Source organism: Corapipo altera, unplaced genomic scaffold (assembly GCF_003945725.1).
Source record: "Corapipo altera isolate COAL_440 unplaced genomic scaffold, ASM394572v1 71, whole genome shotgun sequence".
Taxonomy (NCBI): domain Eukaryota; kingdom Metazoa; phylum Chordata; class Aves; order Passeriformes; family Pipridae; genus Corapipo; species Corapipo altera.
This window is the reverse complement of record NW_020884916.1, coordinates 3,900,369-3,918,343: the sequence shown is the minus strand read 5'-3', so window position 1 is coordinate 3,918,343 and position 17,975 is coordinate 3,900,369. Positions and strand designations below refer to the sequence as shown.

Below are 17,975 nucleotides of genomic sequence, written 5' to 3'. Positions count from 1 at the left end.
CACGGGGAGGTTTCAGCAACCCCCCAGCACAGCAGAGCCTGAGGCCAAGGGGACAGGTTGGACAGGGCTTGGAGCAACCTGCTCTGAGGAAAAACATCCCATGGCAGGGCTTGGAATTACATGGTCTTTAAGGTCCCTTCCAACCCAAACCATCCTGGGATTCTGTGATTCTGTGCCCCATCCCTGGAAGTGTCCAAGGCCAGGCTGGACAGGGCTTGGAGCAACCTGGGCTAGTGGGAGGTGTCCCTGCCCATGGCAGGGGGTGAAAGGAGAGGGGCTTTAAGGTCCCTTCCAACTCAAACCATTCCGGGATTATGTGGTTCTGCAACCAGGGCTCTGCCATTCCAGCTGCTCCACACACATTCCCTGCTCCTTCCCACACCAGGAAAAGCCTCTGTCTAAGATTTTGGTGCTTGGCAGGAAAGCCTTGTAAAGCACAGGCTAAAAATAAAGGTAGTAATAAAAGCCTCTTGCTCGTTAATTACTCTGTAAGCCATTACTGCCTCAAAACCCCATAACTTTAATGGGGGCTATTATAAGTATAGTAGCAAAACTGTGGAGCTAATTGCTGTTTAGTTATTAAGCAGAACATAGCCAGAACTGAGTAATGAGCACACAGAATTGCTGCTTCTTCGAGGATTTAATCAGGGGTGCTGCCTTCAACCGCAGAGGGGACGAAAGGACAGAGGCTTTGCAGCCCAGATGAAAGGACCCTCCTTGAGCTCCAGCTGAACTGTGCAGCACAAAGCTCGAACTGCAAGTCAACAAAGGGAGGGAGAATGATCCAGAAGTGTTTCAGACCACTGTTTGCAATCTTCCAGCTGGAGGAGACCCGGATTCATCACTGGAGTTAAAACCGTGGAGCCAACGCAGCCCGGGTCTGTGGTGGAGTGTGAGGGTTTGCTTTGTCTCTTCATCCAGCATTTAAAATGTTTTCTTTCTTTTAAAAAATTAAAATAATTCCTGTGGCCAGAATTAAGAGAAACAATGCATTCTCCTCTTTTCCTTCTTTAAGAAATTCAGAAATGTTGGAGAAGTCTGGTAAGGAAGCTCAGGTTTAGGAGGCTGTTTTTTCACTCAAGGCTTTTGTCCAGCTTCACCTCCAAACCACAGCTGTGTCCCTGCACTTGCCTTGGCTGCATACACAGGCTCACTCCTCGTGTCTTACAAGCTGTTACAGAAAATGAGGCACAGAATTTCTCCAACTTTGCAACAGTTGAGGCAAAACCTGACCTGCTCTCCCCCTGCAGCCCCGAGCCCCTGAGCCCTGTTGCAACAAATGGGATCAAAAATACAGATTATCTCACAGCAAAAAAAAATAATATTAACCAAGCTTCTCAGAACAACACTTAAATTTTAAAGCAAGCATGAGTAAAGTGGATCAAGGGAGCTCAACACAAGCACAATTAGCTTCTGGAACTTATTGCCACAGGATACTAAGAAGAACAAGAACTTAACAGGATTCAGAAAAGGATTAGTTGTGTATGTGAATAAACTGCATATCCAGAATTAGAATGAACCACCCACTAGTTTGGAAAACATATAAACCCTTGAGTTTCAGAGCTTCAGCCAAATTTTAATAAGCATCAGAAACTTTCTCTTCTCCAGATTAATCTTCCCCCTCATGTTAGAAACAGGACAGGAGATGTGATGGCACTGCTCTTATGCTGCTACACTGCCTAGTCCTGAGATTTCACTGCTTCCAACAGCAAGGCACATCTTCTGGCAAAGCTTTAAAAGATCCGAATCCTTGTCCTAAATGTGTTTGCTTTCCTGTACAGGTTCTTACACTGCAATCATCACCACAGTGCCCAAGTGCTGCCACGGATTTCTCCAAGATCCTTAGCTACAGGCACAGCACTTCCTTTCTTTGTTGCTCCAAAGACACACAGGGGTCTTTTCCAAGGATAGAATTCTTTTATTAAGTGTTTTTGGAAAGGGTTGAACCTGGGCTTTGCAATCTTACTGTGATAAACAAAGCAGAAGGACAAAATGTGTCAAGCACTTGGCAACAGAGGCTGATGTGGATCCTTGATGTCCGGGAGAGTCTGACCAGGGAATGCTGTCACTCACAGGGGCAGCTCTGCCCTTTCTGCTTCCAGAGGGTGCCCTGGTCTGCCAGTCTGGATTGGCAGGACTCTCTCCAGCCAGGAAAGCTGTGGGTTGACTCAGGTCTTGGATGAGAAAGCATCTAGAGCACCCAATCCTTCTTGACAAACGGCTGCACTTCGCACATGGTTTTTAAAAAGCATCTCTATCAAGATGAAAAGCTGTTTGACTTACAGCCCACTTCCAAAATAGAAAGACAACTGGGAGTTGTTTTTCTTAGAGGAAAGTTGGTGGATTTTAAGGTTGCTTGTGGGTGAATGCTGAATGAGGGCTGGGAAAAGAATGCTCCAAAAATTATCTCATCCAAGGGCTTCTCCATCAAGCCTCCTCAGCTGGTGACACAACAATACCTTGAGTTGTCCCCTCTGCTCAGCTCAGCTCACATCAGCACTGTCAGGATCACACACATTCCCAGGCTCACACACATTTCCACCTCTGTGGGCTGCACTGCACCGAGTATTTTGTGCACCGCTGACTTCCAGAGACTTTGAAAAGTGACACTAACAAAGGATGACCCAATTTCAACATGATTGGACTAAATTCCACAGCTCCATAATAGGCTTTGCATATGCTTTGTCCAAAGGGTTTGAAGACACGTGCTGCCATGTGATGCCTCCCATAAGGGGTCATAACGACCAAGTCTCACTTTTCCAAAGCACCAAGCCTCACCTTTCCAACCAGCAAACAGCAAACAGCACTGTTTCAGGATCTGCAAGGCTGAATTATTGAGCCAAACTTGCCAAGCTACCACCAGGCCCCCTGTGGACTTTTCCCTCTCTCTCTACCCAAGGAACAAGTCAAACAAGTACAACAGAGCAGGGTGATGAAAGAAAGGACATGGCTGTGGAAGGCAGACTGTGATGTTCACTAATGCTGTAGCAAGGATTACATCACCACTTCACAGCTTTTGGTGGTGGCTGAGAGAAGCCCCAGGCTTTTACACACTCTCTGAACTAAGGCTGAAGGATTCTGTGGGTACATCTGGAGCCCTGGGCTGGTGGGATACACCAGGAGCTGCCTCCCCTTGCACTGGCACCTGGGAAAGTTCACAAATATGACCATCAAACATGAAGAGCTGTGCCCAGCAAGCCCTAATTATCTCCCAGTTCCCAGTGTTCCCAATTCCAGACCTGGAGATGAGGCTGCTCTCCTCCCACACATTGTTGTCTCTTGACATGAGGCAGGGGAAGAAGCACAGCAGGGCAGGGCACAGACCTTTCAGCATCACCAACCCTGTACCTGCCATCAGCACTTACTTTTAATTACTGAGCTCTTCCCTACCCCTGGAAGAAAATAAATCCTGCTCTATTTAAAAAGAGTTATTAATAACCTGATTCTAACACATAAAAGAAAGGGGAAAAAAGAAGCCTTGCAGAGCTATGAGCAAGCTCACCCTCTCCCACCACAGCAAGCCATGACTGGGCTCTCTAAGCACCTTAAAAGGGGATTTAGTTTTCAAAAGCACGATTTTTCTTTTTTTGTAATAGCAAACATCAAGTAACTTAGAGGTGTTTTCTTTGAAGGCTGGGGGAAAAAAACACGCAGGCATCCAAATTCTCCATTACTTCTGAAAACAAAAGCTGCTGCAGGCACAAGTCCCTGAAGACAGTGCTGAAGGATGAGCTGCTTTGCAGGAGCTGTTCTCAGAGCTGCTGGACAGTGTGTCCATGTGCAGGCTGGGAGGTGCTCTGGACAGGCAGCCAAGAGCACCCCTTGCTGTGGGAGCACAGTTCCTGCTCAGAGTGCTCCTGAATTCCCACCCCTCAGCTCCTCCACACTCCTCCCACGTGCTGCTCACCAGGCAGCTCGGGAAGCCTGCCTTGGGTTGCTCTGTGTTTCAGAGGCGCTCGGAGCAGCCACGCAGGGAATTTGAGCTGAGGAGCTTCTGGGCTATAAATTCCCATATAAATTTCTGCCTTATTGCAGAGCACCTTTGCACTGCAGACAGCCAGGCAGGGCCAGGGCTCCAGGGTTAACTGCTGCACCTACTCGAGCAGCCTGAGCCAGAGCCTCGTTAGCTGCTGCCCAGGCAACAAACCCTCCAGCCTCACAGCACACCCCAACGCTGCAGAAATGGATTGATGTCACAGCAGCAGTGCCATTCCCTGAGTCACAGGAGTATTTCCTGCAGGTTCTCTCTCCTGTGGCTTCATGGGACAGATTCAGCAAAGCTGCAGCCTGGCACCCAGAGCTCTCAGCTCCCTGCTTAGCACTTGGTCAAGAAATCAGCCACAACCGTTACATCAACCTACAGAGAAAATTCCCAGCTCCCATCCCTGTTAAACAGCTTTTTTTCAAAGGGATGAGGCTCAAATCCTGATCCCTGCTCAGCGCTGGGTGGTCAAACAGGGCACAGAGAGCCTGATAGCCTGTGACCTCTGCAAAAGTCACTAATGGGACTGAGGAATTAACATTGATTCTTTGATGCTATAGCGTGGAAAGGGAAGTGGGGGGGGATCTGGGATGATTAAGCAGATGCCCAACTGTAATTCAGCAGTTGCAACACAATCAATCCCTGCTCGCAGTCCATTAGTGCAGCCACAAACCTACACAACCTTCTTGGGAACAGGAAGGTCATTTTAAAACTGTGTCCTTTTGATTCCTGGTCCCTCCCAAATTTTGGCAGGGTGTCCTGGCCCTGCTGTGCCTGCTCAAAGGGAGCACACAGGGCTCTCAGCCTTCTTCCCTCACCTCCCAGTGAACACAGAGGCTTTTGCCTGCCTGGGAACCTTTGCCATGTCAGGATAACAGGCCCTGAGAGGCATTTGGCAGGGAACCATTTCTTTTCTTCTACCAGCCTAAAATCCCCATATGCCAATCCAATAAACCCAGAGCTATTCCAGCATTGCCCAAGGAAATGGGATTTGGCTCTCAGTGGGAAAGGCAAGGGGTAAATGCACCCATTTGTCCAGCTTCCAATCCAAGCCTGCTTCTGACTCTGGTTTCCCTGTGGCTAAATTATTTTGGCTCACCTGCACCTCAGCTTGCTCTAGAGGTGAGATGGAAATAGCTGCCTACTTTTGGCCAGGAATCACAAGGCTCCAGTAGCTCACAGGTTAAATACAGCCGTGGCACAAGCACTGATGCCCGAGGTGCTGGCAAAGCTCAACTCATCCCATGGCCTGGATTGCGTGCCTGGGGAAGGTCATTTCTCCTAATTTTAGAATCACCCAAGGGCCAAACCCATCCCAGATCTTCTGAATAAGGAATGGAGAAGCCAAAAAAGCTGGAGGCAGAATGAAGCCAATGGTTTCACAGCCCAGCTCAAAAGAGCAGCGGACACGAGGTCTCACAGGAGGACAGGCACCCACAGGTTCCCCCCCAGCACCACTCCCCAGCCCCTGCCCTCCCCAAGAGCATCCTCAGCACTTGGAAAAGCTTGACCTGCTTGGCCAAACCACTTGGGACACATGAAAATATTCCCTGTGATCTGCAGGGTGTCTCAGCACCAGGGAACTCTGATCTCTGAGTGAGAGCACACACACACCTCACCACGCACAGACAGAGCTGCAGATGTGGCTGAGGGACACACAGACTCCCTTACAGGGTTTTACCTGCAAGGTGAGGTGCAAGACAAGCCCTTGGGGAGCTCGGAGAAACTGGAGGGTTTTGTAATGGCTGCTCTAAGAATATTGTAATCACGCAGTAATTATGATGCATCTCAAATCAACCAGGCAAATTACCTCGTTATTATTATGACTGTCACCAACCTTGCACGGCAGAGAGGAGAGCAGGCCATCCCTTGCCCAAGGAGGGAGCAGGGGTAGGAGAGCATCACCAGAGCTGCAGCACAGACCCACCACACTCCCTTCAGGCCTGTCCAACCCATACACTGGCAGCCTGGCAGCTTCTTCAAGTGACTAAGGCCACATCTGTACTTCCCTTGGCTGTATCTCAAGGTACAACACTTAATTTGCCAGGTTGATTTTAACTTTTTTTTTTTTTTTTTTAATTTAACAAATATCTTCACACAAGAGCAGCCCTTGTGATTTGATTGGAGCTGTCAGTCTTTCAAATGTCATTCCTAGAGATGACTAATCTTTGAAAACATGAGTTACTAAACTCATTGACTCAGTTGATAAGGAGCCAGAAGAGAAAGGATGGTTGAGACAGAGAGGGAGGAACCAGTGGTACCTGGACTCCGAGTGCTGCATGTGGCCCTAAAGCCTTTTTGCAACTCGAGGGACTGGGGCTTCATGAGAAATGCAGGATGCAGGCTATGAAAATGGGGACTGTGGCACATCAGTGAGGACATCTCAGCACACCTGGTCCTCCCAGTCGCTGTCACATTGACAAAAAGGAGGAGAATTCTCTCTCTCAGCCCCTCTGAACATGCTGGTTTCTCAGTGCAGAGCCAGGACATTGCTTCATTCTGCCTCCTCCACAGGCTCCCTTTGGAGCAGGTTTCCCTGGCCTCCCATATCCTCCATTTTCCCACAACCACCCCGTGTAACACTGCTTTGGGAAGCATCCCAAGGTTTACAAGCCCAAGGTGCCCCATGGTGTCAGCAGCAGAGTGGGGCATGTGGTGATCCCACCCCCAGTGTTGGGACTCACCAACTCCACAACCCCTTTTCCCTTCAGACCTGGGTCTCAGCCCCAGATTGCTGCAGAGTTCACACTTTGCTCTGTAACAGAGCAAGTCAGGCTGTAGGGAAAATTATTAACTTCAGCAGCCTGAGCCTCTCCCCTTTGGAGTGTTCTGGAAGGAGCTGCCTGGGTGAGACAAAAAGGACTTGCCAGGGAGGGCACAGAGCACACGAGGCAGCCACGAGAAACAGTGTTGGCAGCATTATTAAAAGATAAATTGGAGGAAGAAAGGAGGTGTGGGGGGGGGTGACAGCTCCAGAGGATTGCCACAAATCCTTTGCCAGCAAGGCCTCAGAGCTGCCAAATTTCCCAAAGTCAAGGGACAGGGAAAGAGCTCAGGTCCTCCTTCTCCAAAGGTCAAAGCCCCCCTTCCACACACGTGTTCTGCTGGTGCAAAACCCCAAAAGGATTCAGCAGAAAGAGGTTTATGGTTTGTAATGTTCTCCTGAGGCCAGCTCCTGACAATAATCCCAGTATCCTCCCAGTGCCATGGACAGTCACTCCTCCACAACGGGAAGAAATAAGCAGCTCTCCCTCCGCCCATCCTTTGGGCTTTATTTATAGAAAGGCACCTTTTGTTGCCATTTTTCCTTCTTCCTAAGGCTGGCCTGCCAAGCTCAAGGCAGAGACAGTACCTGTACCTCCAGGATCCAGCCAGCTCCACCTTGCTGCCAAGGGATTCATCTTAGAGTAATTTTATTCAGCATTAGCCAGGCCCCTTCTCAATGCTGGTCTCTGAACACTGGCTGCTTGCACTGGGGAGAATACAGTAACTAATAACTTAAAGTAACTAACTCTAAGGTATATGAGACTTCAAACTGAGCCACCCCAGAATGAGCTGAACTCTCATCATGTTGCTTCTCAGTCTTAGAGTTGTCCTGGCCCCCATCCTGGCTGCTCACATTTCAACCCATCTTTTCAATGCTCCCCATTTTAGCACTCGCAATTTTTTTTCCCCCCCGGTAAAAATTGCGCCAGAAACGATGCTCCTCGAGCTGACAAACAGACACAGATACTTCCAAAGCCTCCCAGAAGGTCATTCCAGGAGCTGCACGCTCCGGGAAGATGAATATGTTGGAGTCACGCCTCGTGAATGTGCCGCTATTGTAAGAAAGACACTGGAGGAATTATTCATTAGCAGTGACTTCTGTAGCTCTAATCTCCATAACCAGCTGCCGTTTATCCAAGTGGATCACAGCCCGTCTGAACAAACCTTTGAATGGCCCTGCAAGCCCACATCACACAGCCAAAGCAGCCTCTCCTGGAGCACTGCATCCCTGCAGCTTCCCAGGAGCTGAGCATGGAAGGAGAGAACATTCCTGCAGCTCCCCGGGGCTGGAGGGAGCCTGGCAGACACAGAGTGCCATAAACTGGCTGGCAGCCTTTCAAGGGTGGCAGGCTGGTGCCAGATTAGACTTCTCTCTCCCAAATTAGAAGCAAAACGTGCCACTAGAAAGTCAGGTGAAAGCTGTCTCTCAAGGAAGCAAGAGGCTGCCTCTCAGTGCCACGGCATGAGGCAGCATCTGAGAGCATCCTGCTGATCTGAGCACAGCCAGTGCCTCCCAAAAACAGCCCCAGCTCTCGGGGTGCAGCCTCTTTGTGCTGCCCCAAACCTGCCCACGTGCCCTGGCAGACACAGGTCACGGGTTGCTGACCCCCACCATAAACTGTGCTGGGATTTAATCACAGCACCATTCTCCTCACATTCCCACAGTCACAGGAGACCCCTCGTGGAAGCAGAGGAATGGCATCATTACAGATATTAACTTTCCCCAGCCCTGAGGCCTGAGCTGGGCAGTGCTGTAGTGTATATAATGTCCTTACCTATATACTTCTATACTCCTACTGATCACAGGAGACATGAAAAGACCAAACAGGCACCCTCTCTGCCTCAGCCATGCAGATTTACATCCAAACACCATCCCTGCCATTTCTCCAGCACCCAGCAAGCTCCCAGTTCAGTCCAGGACTGCCTCACTCCCTATGTCTCACCCCCTCCTTCAGAGACCCAGCCCACTCTCAGATCTGCCTCTCAGCATCCATCATGTGCATCTATTATTCAGGAGAAATATCAAGTTATTCACGAGCCAAAAAAGGCTCCAGGTACTGCACCAGGCTCTGACAGAATTCCTCCTGCAAGTTGCTCTTTTCCCAGCCTGGACTCAAAGGGAAGGAGTGCAGATCTGCCCTGGCTTGGATCCCTCGGGAAGGATTTACAGCTTTGTTCTGGTGAGGGACAGGAGTTAACAACCCTGTCAGGCCTCTCCCTCATCATCTGCTTAATGTACCTTGTTAATGGCCACGGCACAGGAGCACTCACCTCCTGCACACTCCACAAACTCCAGCCTTCCCCTTGGGCTTGTGGCTACAGTTCCCCCCAAGGACAGAGGGATGGCAGGACAAGGAGGGCACGGGCAGTGCCATGGTGCCCACAGGGGACAGTGACATTTAACACGATGTCAGAGGCCCCAGCAGAGTTGTTCACACACCAGGCAGGCATCCAGCCCCAGCAGGAATGCAAGGGTCACACAGAGCAGCAAAGTTCTGCTTCCCTTCCACTCAGTGAATCCCAACGGGGCAGTGAGGACTGTTCAGGGCAGCAATCACTGCTCTGGGTTGGGGGGTGGCTGCTGTGCCCAGTGAAACAGTGGGAAGGATTTCTCTCAGCATTGCCCCTCATCATCACACACAGAAATTCCTTCCAGAAGTGCTACTCCTGTGCTGGTGACAAACACTGGCTGGGCAGGCACGGGAGGAGGAGGCAGGAGGGAACACGCCAGGCTCAGTGTGTCTCTCACTGCACTGAGAGCACCCACAGCCCTTCCAAAAGGGAGCAAAGCACACAAAAAAGGCCAAAAATCCTGCACTGGAGCACTCAAAACTAGAACAAGGCTCTGATGTGCTTCTCCTGGGCAGGGATGGGCTGAAGGCCTCGGGACAGTGGTCCTACAGCACTGATTCCTCCCACAGGACTGTCGAGTGGCACGGTGTTGGTGTGGCTGACGTGAGTTGAAGCTGGAAAAAGCCCACTTGGATGCCCTAGGCAGAAGCACTGCAGGGTGGTCAGTGTCCCAGCACAGCTCCAGGTTTACTCTGTGTCACAGTCTATGGGATTCAAATGGAATAATCATAAAAGACCATCTAGTTTAGTCCCACGTGGCCAGAGCAGTGTCACTCCCCAGCATTTGCTGGGTTTTGCTCGTTCCCTGAGAAGCCTCCTCTGTGAAGATAAATGTATTGGCACACATTTCTTCTCCAGCTGTAGAAGCTGCTCAACAGGGGGAGAACACAAAGGATGAAATCTAAGGAGTTCAGCCAGAACACTTCAGCACCAAGGTGGAATTTCCAGCCAAGTCCAGGGGGAGGTGACCCAGACACCCACCCCACTGTCACACTTGCTGAGCACCCACACACACACAACCACAGCAGCACACAAGGGCATCTCAGCCTTGCTTTGTGCCACCAGGACAAGAGTTTGGGCTTATCAAAGTGGGATCCCAGTCCTACTGGTGGCAACAGGAGTGATGGTTTCTATCCACTGAGAGCTGGAGAGGGCCCCAAACCACACTGGCATTATGTTATCATAATGCTGGAAGCATTATAAATGCTCTGTGTGCCAGACAAATCCTGGAGCAGGCTTCCAAATCCCCTCAAAATCCCCACTTGCATCTCTACATTCATCCATTCATGAAATCCAGAGCAGAGCCTCTGCATCCATCCTTTTGCTCCTGGTCTCTCTCCAGCTGAATAGAAGGTGAGGCAAACTCAAGGTATTTCTTCTGGATTAGCCTTTTTTTTTTTGCCTTTCAGGTGCCAAACCTGCAGAGGAACCTGATGTCCAGGAGGGCAATTGAGAAGAATCCTGTGGCCCCTTCTCCTGTCAGAGGGTGAAGTGTGTCTCATTATCCACAAGCTCTGGCCACCCACTCCTGCTCCCTGCAGGGCCACAGGTGTAGGCAGATCCTCACAGCAGAGTTTGCTTCCTATATTCTTTTTGCAAGCAACAAGGGAGAGTTTATTTGGCCTGTTTTAGAGGAATGCCCTTGGATGAGATGAGCTGCAGCCTGGAAATGCCTGTTTTTCTTTACTACACAGTAATAGAACACTTAAGCAAAGGGTTTCCCACCTTTTGGGGGTAAGCAGACTTCTCTCTCTAAGCCACAGCTTTCAATTCCCTCTCCACTGCTCTTAAGGAACAGCAGAAAAAGCCTTATACATATAAGCTTAGCTCTTGTCCTGGCTTTAGGAAAACAGCTCAGATCCAGGCAGGAGGGGGATCTTGAGCATTTCCTATTTATTCTGCTGTCACTGCCAGGCATATCACATGGAGTTCCCCGTGGATAGGAGAGCTGGAGGGATTTCTGAGGGACCACTGCAGCTGGAAAATTGCTTAAAGGCTCTGTGCTGAAGGGTACCCGGGCAGGAGCAGACAGAGAGAGTGTGGAACTACACTGAGGGAGGACACACACTGCCAAGGAAGCGTGGAACACACACTTGTGTGGCCAGGATGGAAAACACGGCTGTGAAAAGCTGCCTGTGTGAGCTCCCAGCCCAGCACAGGTACCCACAAGGTGTTCTCCTGCACAGGGATCATTTTATGAGCCTGTCAACGACCTGTCTTGGAAAATTCCTCTTGGAAAAACCAACACACCCACAGAGGGAGAGGGACAAGAACAGGAGGAGGGATAAACTGGCGAAATTTGTGGGATAAAGCACTGTGAGAGACCAGGATCTGCTCCCTAGCACTGTGAATTGTTCTCAGTTCTCTCCCCAAGCTCTCAGTTCCCTGGAGGTGTGGAGTTCCCATTAAAGCTGTAGGAGGATATATTCCATAGTGACTAATGTGCTGTGTTACTTAGAGCACTTGGGGGTGGCCCACGTGTCTAGATCAGGATATGGAGATTAATTAGGGGCCACACCCTGTGATCTCTGCTCAGCAAAGCCCCCACGAGCTTCTGAAGGTGAATCCAGCCCTGGTGCCAACTTGCCAACCCAAACACAGACAGTTGGGGATCAAGAGAGGATTCACCCTCACTCTTCACACCTGGTGCTTGGCAGAGCTCCCTTCTGCCACCTGAGAAGCAAAACGCTGGTAGGTAACTGATTCACAAGCAGAGAGAACATGTTACAGAGCAAAATAACCCCTGAAACAGCCAGTGCAGAGGCCCTTGCAGTGACATTGCTGCCAGAGGGTGCTTTGCCTTCAGGAGGGTTGAAGCCACACCAAATGCAGCCAAACAAGACTTACAGCTACAGCCCACCTAACTTTTCCAGGCTCCTGCATGCCATGGAGGGCTGCAAGAAGAGGGGAGGGTGAGAGAGCCACAGAGGGCATGACCCCCAGAGAAAGATGCTGAGCAAGGCCTGCTGTGTCCCCAGAAGTCAGGGATCCTGGAAGCCAGGCAGCCTCTGGCACTGCTCATCCCTGCGTGACAAAATGCACAGCAGTGCAAGAAAGGACCATGTCCTGTCCTCCTCTGGATTCAAATCTGCCCACTGGGTTTTGTTTGAAGGAGGAAAAAACTGCTTTTGCACAATTATTTTTTTTTTTTTTTGAGCCAGTAGAAATAGAACAAGGGCAGGACAGAGCAAAAGCATGGCAAAAGGCAAGTCTGCAAAAAAGCAGTGAAAAATGAATTTTGCCCTGGTGTGCCTTCGAAGACAGTTCTTTTCATCTCCCAAGGCTTCTGCCGTGGCAACAGGAGGGCGCTGCAAAAGATGAAAAGGGCAGATGCTCTGCTTTGGTTTCAGAAAGCATATTTTGCCATGGAGCAGCCAGCTTTGCAATCTGTGCTCACACTTTGGGACTGGAAGGTTTCCTGGTGGGCTTAGACCAGATCTCCCAGCTAGAGCAGTGGTTTGTCAGGAGGATGCAGCGAGGGTAACCTGCTGAAAACCAACCAGCCCTGCACACCAGAGGCACTCACTGCTCTCCTTCCCTCAGAAGGTGCAGAGTTGCAGAGAAGAACCAGAAAGACGCAGAACAGCAGAGCAGGTCAGGGAAGGAAAGAGCAAATCCAGCATCCCTGAGGCTGGAGCTCTGTAGACACTGCCCTGCTGAGGACAAAGCCACAGGAGAACAGATCCCTGACCACAGTGGCACTGTGGCAGCCTGTGGCATGTATGAGGTGACAGTCCCCTCCAGGGCTGGGTCACCACCCCCCCTTTGTGTCCACTCTCCACTATGAGCCACCTTGAAGGGTCAGGAAACTTTGGGAAGCCAACTCACAAGTGGGAAAGGTCTCCCCCTTCTCCTCCTTGCTGACACATGCATGTGGAAAGAGCCCTTTGTGGATTCCCTCCGGCTTTTCTGTCCCAGGGAATCAAAATGACACAAAACTTGAACCCCCTTTTCTGCACCTTCCTCGGGTCAGCCTGGTTTGGAGGGACCCAGCTCTCACTGTTGACTCCAAGTTCCCAGTGCTCTGCCAGAGGATCCAGTAGTGTTTCCCTAGGAATGGCTTGAAGGGTGGGATTTATAACTCAGCTGTATGGAATGGGAAAGTACTCAGAGCCAACATCACCGATTTCATGTTTCTTCCTCTGTCTTTTCTACACCCATAAATACTCAACCAGGAAAATAAATGCTTGGTCAGCTACCTCCCCATTCTGGTAGCACCCACTGTCCTGCTGGCTTTAGCCTTTTCCAAAGCTCTTGATCCCTGTCACAGAATTCACCCTGCTGGGAGAAATAGCCTTTTTTTTTTCACTAAGTATTCAGATCCCTCACCAGAACATCCATATTCCTCAGTGCTTTGAGGCTGACACAGAAAGAAGATATTTTACCCTCTTTTCCCGAGTGCCTCCATTTTCCCCACACCTTTTCAATCCCATCTCTGTCAGGTAAAGCCAAGAAATCCCAACCACTGCAACCTTCCAGGCAAGTCTTGCAGAACTGACTTCCAGACGAGTCAATTCATTCACTGAGGCAGATGTTCAGGGACACCAACAATTCAGACAAGGATGTACAGATCTATGGAACAGATTCCAGAGTCTCTGCCAGTCCATAACATTGGACCACCAGCTCCTTAAATGTTCCTACAAGCTCTTACAGCAATTGTCTGCACACTGGGGCTCGTGACTTTCTGCACTGTGTGAACACAAGTGGGGACTTCTGTGACATGTCATTATTTAATTTTAAAGCAAAGGCTTCCTAAGACCCATCAAGAAGTCCCTGAAGGCAAAGGGAGGAGGGGGGATGTGACAGATAGCAGTGAACAAATGGATGTTGCAGCAGCAAGATCCTGCCAAAGATAGTGAGGGATGGCCAGCCAAGACCTCTGCTTGCTGGGAATAACTGGATATGGGCTCCACAGCTGTAAACATCAGGATCTCCTCAGTGCTTCCCCAAACACCTGGGCTAAGCCACCTCCCAACACTATTTGGAGTTGTGCTTTCTGGTCTGACCAAGAGAAATTTGGACTTTCATGGTCAGAGACCCAGGAACAGAGTCAGAGAGAGGCCCAGCAGGGAACAGGAAAGCACCATTTGTGGGCAGCTTCACTGATCACCACGGACTTGCTCCCCCATAGTCACTATTTTTCATCCCCACCCACTCCCACAACATAACACGGCACAGAGATCACTCTGGCATTGCTCAGCCATCTCCTATTCCTCCAAAAGCTACCACTTGGACAGCTTCTCCTTTTAAGCAGCCTCAAAGTTGGCTCTCACCGCTGCTGGCACGAATGAAAGGGATTTCAGTTCCCCCCTCCTCCAAAAACCCATCCCTTTCTGTTGCGAAGAAAAGGCAGAGGATGACCAAGGGAAGGGAAAAGCAACTCTCACCTCCCTCCCCTCCTCCTGCACGGATGCACCGCCAGTCTCGAAGGGTGCAGGGCCATCGGGGTGCCCAGGCAGCTTCCCGAGAGCCCGAGGGGAGCCCCGGGGCAGGGGCAGGGCTGCGAGGGTAAGGCTGGGAGCACAGAGCTCCTGGAGGTGAGACACGGGCACGTTCCCCATCACCCGGCCAGCCCTCCCCAGGGAAAGCAGCTAGGTGTGCTCAGCCCCAAAAAGGGGGGACAAAGCGACCCCCAGCACCGCAGCCCCCGGCACCCGTTCTGCGTTTTTTAAATACACGGGGAGGGGTAGAAAAATCGCTTGGGGTGTCTCCTGCTGCCTCCCACTCCCTCCCGCTGCATCCACACATCCACACACCCAGCCCTGTGCATAAAGGATGCCTGTCCTGCTCAGCTCAGCCATGCAACGCCTGCAAGAGGCAAGAGTTACCTTATTCCAACAGCCTGAACCGCCTTCTCTCTCCATCGTGGCTGGGAAGCTGCTCCCATTCATGCTTTAATCCCTGGGAACAGAGGCACGATTCAAAGCGGCTGCTCACCCATCGGAGTGGGCTCCCCCAGCAACCTCCTCCTCCTCCTCCTTCTCTCCTCCCTTTTTCGTCGTTTGTTGGGTCCGGTTTTGTGGTTTGTTGGTTTTTTGGTTCTGGGTTTGTTTTTTTTTTAATGTATTCTTTCTTAATCCAGGCAGCAACCGAGACACTCCTTCCTCGCCTCTCTGCCTCCCCGTTTCACTCGCACAGAAACAGCTTTGGAGAGCTCCTTCCTCCTCCTCCTCCTCCTCTGCCTCCGTGGACCTCTGGCTCCCAGGTCTGCCTTCTGCAGCGTGGCGTTGAGGGAAAGAAAGAGAGTGAGAGAGGGAGGGAGCGGGCAAACAGGGAGGAGGAGAGGAGGAGGAGGAGGAGGAAGAGGCCAACGGGATGCGGGAGGAAGGATCCGGAGCGTGGCTGGCTGCTTTGTATCCAGAGCGGTGCCGACAGCCTCCCCCTGCCAGAGGAGGACCTGCTAATGGTCTGTACCAATTTATTCCACTTGGGCAGGGGCACTTCTCCCTGCGACAGGAGGAAAAGCCGGGGAAGGCTCCGAGATGGCCCCTCAAGGAATTGGTTCCTGCTCTCCTCACTCCACGGCATCACCCGCCGAGTTCGCAGCCACAGGCTCGGGGAGCCGCTCTCCCAGCTCGGCAGGCAGGGAGCGCGAGGATGGGAAGGGCTGGATGCGAGGGAAGGGTCTGGCTGGCGAGAGGGCTCAGCACCTCTCAGAGGGAGCAGTGACCGTGTGCTGGGGGGAAGCAAGGCTCCCTCTCCTGCCCCCAGGGTGGCAGACAGGGCTCTGCTCCACTCTCAGCACACACACACTTCAGCAGAGCACCCTCTGCTCCTCTCTGCCCGTGCCCAGGCTGATGGCTCCCAGCTGAGCCCACCTGGGCTTTGGAAGCAGTGAGGAACACTCTTTACATCTCATCCAACTCCTCTTTTATCGAGCACCACATCTTTCCATGGCCCCACTCAGCCACCCCCACCCAAAGAACAAGGTAGCCCCATATTCACCCTGGCAGCTGGCCCAGGTCCCTGGCGCCAGGAACATGATTTCCCATGGGAAGGAGGCTCTGGATGTGACTAAGGTTGACCCCAATCTGGGGGCAGCTGCAGCAAGTGCAGCAGGACACTTGTGTGAGCTCCAACCATGCAGCAGGACCCCAGGGATGCTCCCTTCCTCTGCAGGTACCATTTGGAGGATGCAGGGCTCGAAGAGGCAGAGTAAAGGTTTTATCTCCTGCTCCTGCCCTTTAACAGCTAACCCAGGCAGGGCTGACTCATGCTCAGCAGCAGATTTCTCTGAGATGGCTGAACACCACATCTCCAAATGCCACGTGCACAGCTGGACAGTTTAACATGAGCCAAAAGTCACTGCTGAGCTGGGGACAAATCACCTTTTACCTGTCCTGAACTGCTGCCTGCTCACCTGCCTCCAACCACATCAACCCCTCCATGAACCACCAGCTCCTCCTGGCTCCGTGTTCCACACTGGACATGCACAGATCCACAGCTACTCCCTTGTGACTCCCTCTCTGTAAGGTTACAGTGCCATGGTAACCTGTAGGTATGGACAGATTTACTTATGCTTTACTAAGAAAGGAAGAACAAAGACAAAAATGCAACATTCCAGTTACTGTGCAAAGCTTCAGCAGTCAGAGAGCTGAGATCCAGAGTGTGGAGCAACCTCAGGGACCTTCATCAGGGATTCCCAGCATTTCCACTGGACTTGTTTGAACATTCAGACCCCAGTTCTAACTTGTGCATCTCAAGGGGCACCTGGGAGCAGAGCTTTCTGCCGTTTGGAAGTCCAAACATTAGCCATAAATGTGCAGCCATCAAGGCACACTGAGAGATCCCAACTGCATCAGGGACAGGGACAGTGGTTCCCATAATCTTTCCTTCTCAAGTGGGGCAAGCTGGAGGACTCCCCACCACTGTCTAATGTGGGAACGAGCTTTGCTGAACCTGGAACCAGGGATTTGATGCCTCCAGGCCAGTGCTGAAGGACTGTCCACAGTGATGCTGGAAGGAAGGAGCTTTATAACAGCCTCTCCCCATGAGCTGCACTTCTCTGTGGATGAACAAGGATGAATAAGGGCTGCCAATCCAGAACCTTTCATGCCCAGCCAGGTGAGCTTCTGCTCAGCCACCTCCTCTGCAAAACACGGCAGTTCTTGCAATCAAAGGGAACGTGGCCTTTTTTTGTCCTTGGTCTCATTTTCTGCAGGGTACCAAGGGAGAGATCAGCTCCAAAGACTACTTGCCTGGGAATTTTGTGCCAATTCAGCTAGTACTAAGGGTTTCACTGAGCTCTGTGTCTATTAAAAATGCATAATGTCCACTTATATCAAAAGGATAGATTCAGACCCAGCGCTTTTCCAGCGTGTCCCAGCTGCTGTTATGGCATTCAGGAGATGGATAGGAAGGAGCTGTCCCTTGGGGCCCATATCAGGAATAAGAAAAGGGCACATCCACTGACTATTTCAGGGCTGGTTGTGACAGGGAAAAATAAGGGAGAAAAGACATAAAAATGCTCCTGCCACAAAGCCTAACCACATAAATATTCAGGGAGGAGGGAAAGATGTGCTACACCTGAGATTTATAAAAATGATGGGCGAGCAGTAACATTTCAGGCTAAGCCCTGCATCTGTGTCTCCAAAGGCTCACAAAGGGGGAAGGCATTGGGATGAGTATCAAGGGAGTTCAGGAGGGACACAGACACACACACACAGAGGCACTGCTGCCTCCCTCCTCTGCACCCCCCCCCGGCTGAAAATTACGGTCTGACGCACTCAGAGCTGCTTTTAGCGATCAGAGCAGCAGAACAACCGTGCACAGACACTGCTCTGACATTTTCCAGGGTTGTCCCTTTGAACCTCAACATATCGACTCGCCTGCACGCTGGATGGGAGTGTGAAACATTCCCCGGAGCCAAATTCCG

General features: G+C 51.1%; 1 protein-coding gene across 8 annotated transcripts in view; it reads right to left on the bottom strand.

Moving 5' to 3' along the window:
• Positions 1 to 17,975, bottom strand: part of B3GAT1 (beta-1,3-glucuronyltransferase 1) — a 54,386-nt gene that overhangs the window by 21,831 nt on the left and 14,580 nt on the right. For 2 of the 8 annotated variants that reach the window (XM_027655472.1, XM_027655470.1), the window contains exon 1: positions 14,929 to 15,610. The gene's annotated coding sequence lies outside the window, so the exon portion shown is untranslated. Of the gene's footprint in view, positions 1 to 4,664; positions 4,668 to 8,403; positions 8,414 to 8,523; positions 8,547 to 14,928; positions 15,612 to 16,460; positions 16,593 to 17,975 lie in introns of those variants that run through there. The other 6 variants (XM_027655471.1, XM_027655466.1, XM_027655467.1 and 3 more) reach the window with 5 other exon arrangements.